Here is an 11661-nt window from a genome sequence, read left to right as displayed (position 1 = left end):
GAGCAAATCAAAGTCCTCAAGACCTAGACCAGATGAAGCTTTGCAACATTCCCCAGTGTTCCCTGCTCATTCTCTTCATCAACTTGTTCTCCTCATGAGTTGAAAGGTTATGTGGGATTGCTGTATGTGCAGCATCTGAAGCCATGGATGATGGATCGACTGGCACCATGGGCTCTGATGGTAAAGAATGCTGCCCATATTCAATTGTGACAAGTTTGTGGCACTTCTTGTGAACTGAGAGTTTACAGTTGGTGCACTTATACACCTGGCGGCCAAGTCCCCCTACAAGGTCTGTGCAGACAGCACAGTGAGCTCACCTGCTGAAGCATTTGGCCTGAAAAGTGTGGCCATTTGCATAATACAGCTTTCTCCAGCAGCCTGCAGCTCTGTGGTGGATGGATTTCTCTTCTCCTGGACAAGGCACTTTAGGATGTTCTGGTATACAAGGCGATGAATGAATTAAGAGCTCAGAATTTTTCTCTAGCTCATAAAGCCTAATGGTCTCTTCTAACTCCAACTGAGGTGACACAGTATATGGGTCTCCTTCCTCCTCTACCCAGTGTGTGGTGAAAAGCTGTTTATTGTCCAAACACCACACATCTCGATCTTTATCACACAGGCCCTCAAAGGGGATGGAATTCTCAAGAGATCTTGTCATGATGTCTCTTCCCAAAATCAGGGCCGATCGGGTAGAGGTGTGGGTGGTGGAGGTGCTCAGAAGAAGGGACCAAAGACAGGTTGGCTGCCCAGGGAAACAGGCAGACAGGGCTCAGGCAACAAGAGTGGCCTGACTGCCTGCAGAGACCACACTGGCCGGAATTCTTCATGGTTCTTTGTGAAGTTGTTTCCAATAGTGCCGGCCAGGCCTGGATGGATGTACACCAGGCTTCTCAGTGAGTGTCTCTCAGGGACCGGTGGCTGTGACTTCAGTCTTCTCCCCTGTACTTTGACTCTCTAGGTTTTCTGTGCCCAGCTCTGGGGAGGCCTGCCCAGAGCTGCTGGTTGTTTCTGGGCCTGGTGATACTTGCCCCATGCTCTTCCCAGTTTCTATGCCATTGGTATTTGGGCTTAGGGACACTTCACTGGGGTACTTTGATTTTTGTAGGTCACTGGTGGTCACTCCCGGGGAGACCTTCCCTGGGGTGTCTGTGACAGTAGTGTGGCTGCTATAGTGTGGCCTGCAGCATCAGGATGGAGCCAGCAGTCTTCTTAATCTTTCACAGATACTTTCTCTACCTGGGGTCCTGAAGCTGCAGCCTCTGGAAGTGGAGAAGCAGCTCAGCATGTTCACTGTTGACCATCTCTGGCCAACTGAGCTTGGGAGACGGCTGTTACTAGATTGTGACACCCATCAACAAGGGTTCCAAGTTCTGTTTGGAGATGTTGCCAAGGAAGTGAGCTCATGTCTTGGGGTTCCATAACCTGAGTCTCCATGTAATAGAAAAGCCTATAGCCCTGTAAGGATAGAGACCCCTAGGCAGGGAGAGATGAGCCCCTTCCCAAAGGAGTTCAGATAGCTGCCAGAACAGGCTTAACCACTCATAAAAAGCTGTCAGTCTACTGAGGTTGCACCTCCTCTTCAAGCTGTACCCTGCAAAGCTTGGTTTGCTAAGATCAAAAGGAAAAAGAACCTTGGCCTTAAAACGTAAAGGGCCCCTGAAAAGACCCTTCCCTGTTGTCCCTAGAAATTAACTAAGTTAATCATTAACCAATCAAGTAGGGGTACCCTCAGCCCAGAGGCAGGATAGGCCCCAACTACTAGAAAACCAGCATGTTGAGCCCCCTTTCAATGGTGGCTCCGTTTTGGTCACCCCGGCCTGTCTCTCTGTGAGAAGGCAGCTGTACTCTTGCATGCTTGCTGAATAAAAGTACAACTTTGCTTCTAAGCTTTTGGTCTCTATGTGATTCTTCCACAACCTTCTGCGTCCTTGGGAGAGTCAGGCCCGAGACTGTGGGGATTCTCCCCCTGTCTCTGCCCATGACAGCCATTTTTTCTTCATACTAAATAAATCCATGGCGACTTATTTTGTTATTTTTATCTAAGTACCTATGAGTATTTTTTTCTATTTCTCATCTATCTGTTAGGTTTTCACTTTTGCATTACTGGGGTTTGTATTCTGCATCTCCTCAGTGAACTATATCCTCAGACAGATTTTTGTATGTTCCCCTTTCTCTGTAAGAAATTTTCCTTGGAGAATCTCCTATTCCTTCCTTCACAGCTCCTGACCTGAAACCTGTGTTTGTGCTTCCTTAAGGACTTTCCCCTACCTATTCCTAAGCATCTTTGTATGCAATATTATTCCTATATGGTCATTTACTAACAAAGCTTTTTAATTGTCCTTTTAATAATTTTTATTATGCTATAATAATGCAGAGTGTAAGGTTCACTAAATGTGTAAGGTTCACTAAATGTGTAAGTGTAAGGTTCACTAATGCAGAGTGTAAGGTTTGCTGGTTTATTTTACTTTAAAAATAATTATAAATTCATGGAAAGATGTAAAAAATTTATAAGGAAGTCCTGTCCACTCATCACCCCGACTACCCCAATATGAAAACCAGGACATCGACACAATTACAATCCACAACTTCTTCAGATTTCATGTGTTATACATGCATCTGGTGCGTGTAGCTCTAGGTAACTTTGTTACCCATGTAAATCCATGTCACCACCACCACAATCAAGATATTTCATTGTATCATCCCTACATTGTAAATTTGAGCTCAGCAAGGGCAACTTAGCAATTCAGTGAATTCCTAGCCCAAAACAAAAAATAAAAAGTAGGTCTGTTCATTGGGGTAGGAAAAGATTTTATGAACAATACCTCAGTTGCCAGTGAACTAGCACAAACTATCAACAAGTGGGATCTCTTCTTATGAAAAAGCTTCTTCACAGCAAAACAAACCACCAACAGTTGAAGAGACAACCCACAATGTGGGAAAAAATCTTCACCTGCTGTTCCTCAGACAAAGGTCTACTATCTTGAATCTATAAAGAACTTAAAAAAATCAGACCTCCCAAATTTAAAGATCCAATCTAAAAATGGGCATCTGAAATGAACAGACATTGCTGAGACAAAGAAGTAGAAATAGCAAATAAATATATGTTCCTATTTACATTTATAGTTATTATTTTTATTGAAGATAGTGAATGCAAAAAAAATCCATTTATTTGACCATCATTGCAATGAATATAAATATAATCTGGCTTGAGCCAATTCTTTTTATTTTTTTCTGTCCATATTAATAGAATTATTTCATTTCTGTTCATGACTTGGGGTACCTTAGTGGGCATCTGAAGTAAAATGTCTGAAATAGGAAGGTGGTTAGTGGCAGTAATTGGATGAGGGGGAGGCTGACTAGGAAAACTGTGAAAACTTGTGTGCACAGGAAAGTGTTGTGATGGAGCATAGGAAAGAGGAAGGATATCAGTCATTATGGGTGAAAGTATGGAAACCAGAAGCAAGCAGGAGAGATGTGAAGGAGACACATGCACAAAGTATCAAGCAGTAAGCAGAGAAAGCACCCAGCTACCCTAACATTAGCATCCTGTGCAATTACAGTACCAAAATCAGGACATCGACACAATTAACATCCACAACATTTTCAGATTTTGTGTGTTGTACATGCATCTGGTGTGTATAGCTCCAGGCAACTTTGTTACTTGTGTAAATTCATGTCACCACCACCACAATCAAGATATTTCATTGTGAGCCTGCACTAGACAGGCACATCTGCGGACACGGGAGAGGGGTCCCTGGTTGGAGGGAACTTGCCCCATCCAGTCTGCGCCCCCAGCAGTGATCCACTTAGCCGCACAGGGGCCTACAGGACCCACCCCCCCACTCCTCTGGCCTCTTGGCTGTAGTGCCACCTGGTTCCACACTACAAAGACAAAGGGGACACCAGATCACCACTACGTTGGTACTGGGTAAGTTGGAGGGATCATCACCTCATATCAGAACGGGGACTATCTTCAGGGGAAGGGCAGCAGGAACCTATATTACAACCCTGCAGAGTTCAACCCTACAGGAGGACAGAGAGCTCAACTTGGAATTGCAACCAGAAATCTGTCTGAATCTAACAGGTCTGTGACTGGCTTGTTGAGACTCATTGACTTATATCTGCACACTGCTACCTACTTTGTCTATTGTGACAACAGAGACATACCCTGAAGGAGGCCCTTCATTTTCATTTTTACTTTTTATTTCCAAAGTTAGTATTATTGGGTTGTTTTTTCTCCTCTAAATTTTTTTCCCACTCTTTGCAAATTTTTTCTCTCCTTTTTTTCTTCTTTCTTTCCTCTTTCCTTTTTCTCTCTCTCTCACACTCACTCTCTTGCTGTCCCACATTGTTCATCTCCCTTTTTGTTCCTGTTCTGGCCCTCATTCAGATTTCTTCTTTATTTTTCTATTATTCTCTTTTTCTTTCCCTGACCTGTGTCCTCTGGTCCCACTGCTAACTTTCCCCTACCCTTCTACCTATCTATCCCTCCCTCCCCAACTCCTTCTAACTCCCCATCCCAAAGGGCAAAGCTGTTATATTTCAGAATTTATTCACTAAAAACATATGTTGGGTTGGTCATCGATTTTTATTTAATTCACCCAGTTAAAGGTGATAGATAAACAATTACCACAAAATGTCATTTTCTAAGATGTACTTGGTGCTATGGTATTGCTGATTGTGTCACATGGGGTAAGGTGTTGTTCTTGATCTAGTCAGTGGTCCTTCCTGGTATAATGAAAATGAGATAGTCTCAGAGTCATTAGAGACTCAAAACTTAAAGACCAGCTATGTCTGGAAGACACCTCTGAGAAGCAATCATTCCATAAGGATTCTAATTACAAGCAACAAAGATACTTACAATAAGCAATTTTGAAGTATCAACCCAGGAGTTAAACCAAGGACAGCCCCAAAAACAAAAATGAGAAGATATTTAAGCAAGGCACGAGCTCAGATTTCCACCCCAAGAATGGTAAACCTCAGGGGAAAGAGGTGGAAAAGTCTGATAATCAACCACCTGGACACACTGAACTGATAGCACAGGAAGTAACAAAATAGATGAATGAGGCTCTAGAAAAATTCAAAGCAGAAATAATCTCCCAGATATCTACAGAGATGGTGAGCGGAGTGAAAGACATGACTAGAGGCTCTAGAACAGAAAGAGATAAAAAAATAAACGAGCTCAGAAACATGCTGGAAGCCACGAATACCCAGCATAAGAAGGAAATGGAAACCATGATTACCCAACATAAGAAAGAAATGGAATCCAAGAAACAGATTAAAATAGATATTCAGGAGATTAAAAACTCCACTGAAAGTATCCACCGCAGATTAAGGGAATCTGAAGATAGAATATCAGATATAGAAGACAGGATCACAGTTAAGGACTGTGAAAAGAGAGATTCTTAAAAATAGTAAGGGACCATGAGAAATCAATCCAGCAGCTCCTAGATGAAGCAAAGAAGAATAATATAAGACTGACAGAAGTCCATGAAAAAACATGAGAAAGTATAATTGACATAAAAAAAACTGTTCACAGAAGTAACAGTTGGAAAACTTCCCAGACAGAGGTAGAGAATTGGACATACAGAAAAGTGAGGCATATAGAAATCCAACTAGCCATGATTGAAAATGATCTGTGTCTGGACAGATAATATTCCAAATCCCAGAAACCCAACAGAAGAATAAAATCCTATAAGCAGTTAGAGAAAAGAAACAAATCACCTACAAAGGAAAGCCCATCAGGATCACAGCAGACTTCTCAACACAAATCCTCAACTCAGTGAGAGCCTGGAGTGAAGTAGTTCAAGCCCTAAAAATAAATAACTTCCAACCTAGACTATTGTATCCTGCAAAATTATCTTTCAAAATTGATGGAGAAATTAGATGGTTTCACGACAAAGAACACCTGAGAAATTTAATGAACACCAAACTAGCACTCCAAACAATTCTAAACAATAGCCTAGAAAAAGACAATGAAGGTTACAACTCCATGAGGCCCGATAGAGGGAAGCCACCAGGCAAGGCAAGAAACTAAAGGGAAAGGGGGTAAAAATGAAAAATGAAAGAGCCAACAGCAGTAAAACATCATGACAAGGATGAGTCAGTATTTATCAATTATAACCATCAATGTTAATGGCCTCAATTCACAAATCAAAACAAATAGACTGGCAGAATGGATTAAGAAGCAAAATCCAACAATATGCTATATACAAGAAACACACCTAACTCAAAAAGAAATTCATAGACTGAAAGTAAAAGGATGGAAAACAGTTCTCCACGCAACAAGAACCCAGAAAAAAGCAGGCATAGTAATCTTATTTGCAGACAAAGTAGATTTCAAACAAAATCTAATAAAGAGAGACAAAGCTGGTCAGTACATCCTTGTGAAGGGAACAATCCAAGAGGAAGAGATGACAATCCTAAATATAAATGCACCAAATACAAATGCCCCCAACTATACAAAACAAATATTAATTAACATGAAAAACCAAATAAGCACTAATACAATTTTAGTGGGGTACCTTAATACACCACTATCATAAATAGACAGATCATTGAGACAAAAAATTAACAAGGAATTCTAGAACTGAACCAAACTATTGAACAAATGGCCTTAATAGATGTTTACAGAGTATTCCACCCAACAAAATCAGAGTACACATTCTTTCTGGTTGCAGGTTATTCTCCAGAATAGACCACATGCTAGCTCATAGGACATGTCTAATTAAATGTAAAAGAATTGAAGTTATCCCCTGTACATTATCAGACCATAGTGCAATAAAATTGGAGATCAGTAACATAAGAAACCACAAAACCCCCACAAAAACATGGAAACTGAATAATACCCTCCTGAATAGCCAATGGGTCACAGAGGAAATTAAAGAAGAAACTAAATAGGTTTTACAAGTAAATGATAATGCCAGTACAATATACAGGAATCTGTGGGACACAATGAAAGCAGTTCTACATGGGAAATTCATAGCAGTGAATATCCCATATTAAGAAAACAGAGAGAATGCAGATAAATAACCTAATGCAGGACCTCAAGCTCCTAGAAAAAGAAGAGCATGACAAATTCAAAGCTCCTACAAGAGAGGAAATTGTAACTTTGGAGCAGAAATCAATGCAATGGAGACTAAGAGAAAATACAATAAACCAATGAATCAAAGTTTTGGTTTTTCAAAAGAATAAATAAAATCGATAAACCTTTAGCCAACCTTATCAAAAAAAGGAAAGAAAAGTCACAAATACATGCAATTAAGAATGAAAAAGGTGAAGTCACAACAGATCCAACAGAAATCCAGAACATCATCAATACCTACTTCGAGGAACTGTCCTCTAATAAAATGGAAATCACAGAAGAAATGGACAGATTCCTAGATACATACAAATTGCCAAAGTTAAATGAAGAAGATATAGAAATTCTAAACACCCCAATTACAATGAATGAAACTGAAAATGTAATAAAAAATTTACCAAGAAAAAAAAGCCCAGGTCCTGATGGCTTTACTGCTGAATTCTACAAGACATTTAAAGAAGAACTATCGCCATTACTCTTTAAACTCATCAAGGAAATTGAAAGGGAAGCAAGGCTTCAAAATTCATTCCTGGAAGCAAGTGTTACTTTGATTCCAAAACCAGGGAAAGACCCAACCCAAGAAGAAAACCACAGACCAATCTCCCTAATGAACATAGTTGCAAAAATCCTCAACAAGATACTGGCAAACAGAATACAGAGGGTCATAGGGAAGATCGTACACCCTGACCAAGTCAGATTTATCCCAGGGATCCAAGGATGTTTCAACATTGGAAAATCAATAAATGTAATACACTATATTAACAGAGTCAAGGACAAAAACCATATGATCATCTCAGCAGATGCAGAAAAGTCATTTGACAAAATCCAAAACCCATTCATGATAAAAACCCTACAGAAAATTGGAATAGGTCTTTATCTCAATCTGATTAAGGCTATCTATGAAAATCCAACAGCCAACATCATACTAAATGTTCAAAAACTGAAATCTTTCTCTCTAAAATCAGGAAGAAGAAAAGGATGCCCACTATCACAACTCCTGTTCAATATAGTTCTGGAAATATTAGCCACAGCAATTAGAAAAGAGAAAGAAATAAAAGGAATAAAGATAGGAAAGGAAGAAGTTAAACTGTCATTATTTGATGATGAAATGATACTTTACATAGAATACCCAAAAAACTCAGCCAAAAGACTTCTAGACTTAATAGACAGATTTAGTAGAGTAGCTGGATACAAGGTCAACACTCAAAAAACAATAATCTTCTTGGACACAAAAAACAGTCTCACTGAGAGAGAAATTAGGGAAACAATTCATTTTACAATAGCATCCAAAAAAAATGAAATATCTAGGAATCAATCTAACAAAAGAAGCAAAAGACCTCTACACTGAAAACTACAGCACTGTTTTTTGGGGGGTTTTGTTTGGTTTTTTTTGGGTACCAGGGATCATCGAACTTGGGTCCTTGTGCTTGCGCAGCAGGCGGAACTACAGCACTCTGAAAAAAGAGATCCAAGAGGATATAAGAAAATGGAAAGACATCCCTTGCTCCTGGGTAGGAAGAACCAATATAGTGAAAATGACCATACTTCCAAAACTACTATATAGATTCAATGCAATGCCAATTGACATTCCAACAATATACTTCACAGAACTAGAGAAAGTAATCCAAAATTTCATTTGGAAGCAGAAGAAACCTAGAATGCCAAAAGCAATTCTAAGCAACAGAGACACAGGAGGGCGTTTCACAATCCCCAACTTGAAACTATACCACAAAGCTACTGTGATAAAAACAGCATGGTGCTGGTACAAGAACAGACCTGAAGATCAGTGGAACAGATTAGAAGCAGAAACAACTCCAGACATACTCAGCCACCTCATCTTTGAAAAAGGAGCCAACCACCCTCATTGGAGGAAAGATAGCCCCATTAATAAATGGTGCTGGAAAAACTGGATTTCAACTTGCCAAAGATTAAAACTAGATCCATACCTATTCCCATGCCCTAAACTAAGATCAAAGTGGATGAAAGATCTAAATATTAAAACAGAAACACTAAACTTGCCAGAAGATAAGTTAGGTAGAAATCTTGAAGATATTGGCATAGGAAAATACTTTATGAACAAAATCTCAGTAGCATGGGAACTAGCAGAAAGAATCAACAGCTGGGATCTCATCTTATTAAAAAGCTTTGCACTGCAAAAGAAACAACCAACAGAGCTAAGAGACAACCTACAATGTGAGAAAAAAATTTTAGCAGCTGTACCTCAGACAAAGGACTATTATCTAGAATATATGAAGAACTGAAAAAAATTGAACACCACAAAGATCCAATTCAAAAATGGGCATCTGAAATTAACAGACATTTCTCAGGCAAAGAAGGAAAAGTAGCAAACAAATATATGAAAAAATGTTCAACATCACTGGTCATTTGAGAGATGCAGATGAAAACAACACTGAGATTCCACCTCACCCCAGAAAGGGTGGCTGCTATCAAGAAATCAATCAATAACAAATGCTGGTGGGGGTGTGAGAAGAAAGGAACCCTTCTCCATTGCTGGTGGGAGTGCAGGCTGGTGCAACCACTGTGGAAATCATTATGGAGATTCCTCAAAGAACTAGGACTAGAGGTCCCATTTGACCCAGCTATTCCCCTGCTGGGTATCTTCCCCAAAGAATTAAAAGAATCATACCACAGCGATATATGTCCACCCATGTTTATAGCAGCACAGTTTGTAATAGCTAAAGCTTGGAAGCAGCCCAAGGGCCCACCAACTGGAAACTAGATAAAGAAGATATGGTTTTTCCTTTTTTTATAAAATGGAGTACTACTCAGCCCTAAAGAATGAGAAACTAGTCATTTATAGCTAAATGGATGCATATGGAGGCCATACTGTTAAGTGAAATAAATAGGGCACACATGTGGAAATACTGAATAGTTTCTCTAGTGTGAGAAACTGAAAGTGTAAATAAGGGTGAAAATGATTAAAATGAATAATTGATAATATGAAATACGGAAAGAGTTCTGAAGAGGTAGGGGTGAAGGGAGGGGAAGGGCAAAAGGAAGAATGGAAAGGAAAAATTATGAGAAAAGAAAAAATGGAAATGATGTCTATGTAAATAGGGAAGGGTGGAGGGGATGTAGGGCACACAGGTAAAGGGGAAAAAATAAGAATCAGGATACATCATGTACAGGTACATACACCCAATAATAAATGTAAACATATTGTATACCTAAAATGTACCAATAAAAGAACATAAGAATTAAAAAAAAAGATATTTCATCATATCACCCCTACAAGACTCCATTCTGCTACCCCTTCATAGCCACAGCTACACCCCCTTATGCCTAATGACTTGTACGGGTCATTTCAGCTATTGTACTTTTGGCTGTTGATATGTGAGGTCAGGATGGACTAGATGATTTCTAATTGTCATTTAACCCATACCAGTGCATGATTTATAGTCACTGTAAGAAAAAACTCACTCAAAATATTTTAGATACCTTCTTTATTTGAATGTTGATGATAACAATGGCTTAAAATGAAAGGTTTTTAATAGCTTAATGATTCTCACTTTAGGCAAAGAAAAATAAGGCAAATGTTAATTGAAGAAAGCTAGTGGGAACAACCAAAAAGCAAAAGAAAGGGGAAAAATCCAAAATTTTTAGATATTTACAAAGGAGTTTCACTGTATTACAAGCAATGGTTTTATAGTTCAAAAATAGAGTAATATTTAATAGCAATTTTACAAATCTTTCAACATTTCATTATCACAATAATGAGAACATGAGATAGTTGTCATTTTCCCCAATTTTCAGTAAAGAAAACTGCATTTTTTAACACATTAAGTATTTACATGAGACTATAGAACTACTCAGAATGAAAGCTAGAATAGCTATTCAGACCTTCTAATTGGTAGTTTGAATCACCTCCAAACAGACTTGCATACACATAAACAATGCCAGATCATGACGTGATTGCACTATACAGCTATTAGAACTATTAAAATAAAAGCGACAATAAAATTTTGACAAAGGTGTAGAAATCACATAAATACATTGCTTGAAGGAATGTAAACTGAAAAACCATTTGTCATTTCTTTCTTTCTTTTTTTTTTGGTACCTGGGATCAAACTCGGGACCTTGCACTTGTGAGGCAGGTGATGGAACCACTGAGCTAAATCCCCAGCTAGTTTGTCATTTTCTTAAAACAACAACGCTAAATACATACCTATTATATGTTCCAGTAATCACATCTTTGCACACTTATCCCATGAAAATGAGGACTTGGGTCATACAAGAACTTGTTCATGAATTTTTATAGCAACCTTATTTTTAATAGCCAAAACGGTAAGCAAAGTGTCTACAATAGGTGCTGAGATGAAGAAACTGTGCTGAATCCATATCATGGAATACCATTCAACAATACAAAGGAACACACTGTGCATATATATGTCAACTTGGGTGGATCTCAAAGGCATTAGTCTGAGTGAAAAGCTAGAGTCAAAAATTACTATGAGTCAAATACTAGAGTCAAAAAATACATACTCCAAATCACAAAATTATAGAGGGGAGAACATATTGGTGGTTGGGAAGAGAGGGATGTCCTGAGAGAGGAGCACTCT

This window comes from Heterocephalus glaber, unplaced genomic scaffold, assembly GCF_053883595.1.
Source record: "Heterocephalus glaber isolate CG9 unplaced genomic scaffold, H.glaber_assembly_v1.0 deba00001509, whole genome shotgun sequence".
Lineage (NCBI taxonomy): Eukaryota > Metazoa > Chordata > Mammalia > Rodentia > Bathyergidae > Heterocephalus > Heterocephalus glaber.
This window is presented reverse-complemented; position numbering follows the sequence as displayed.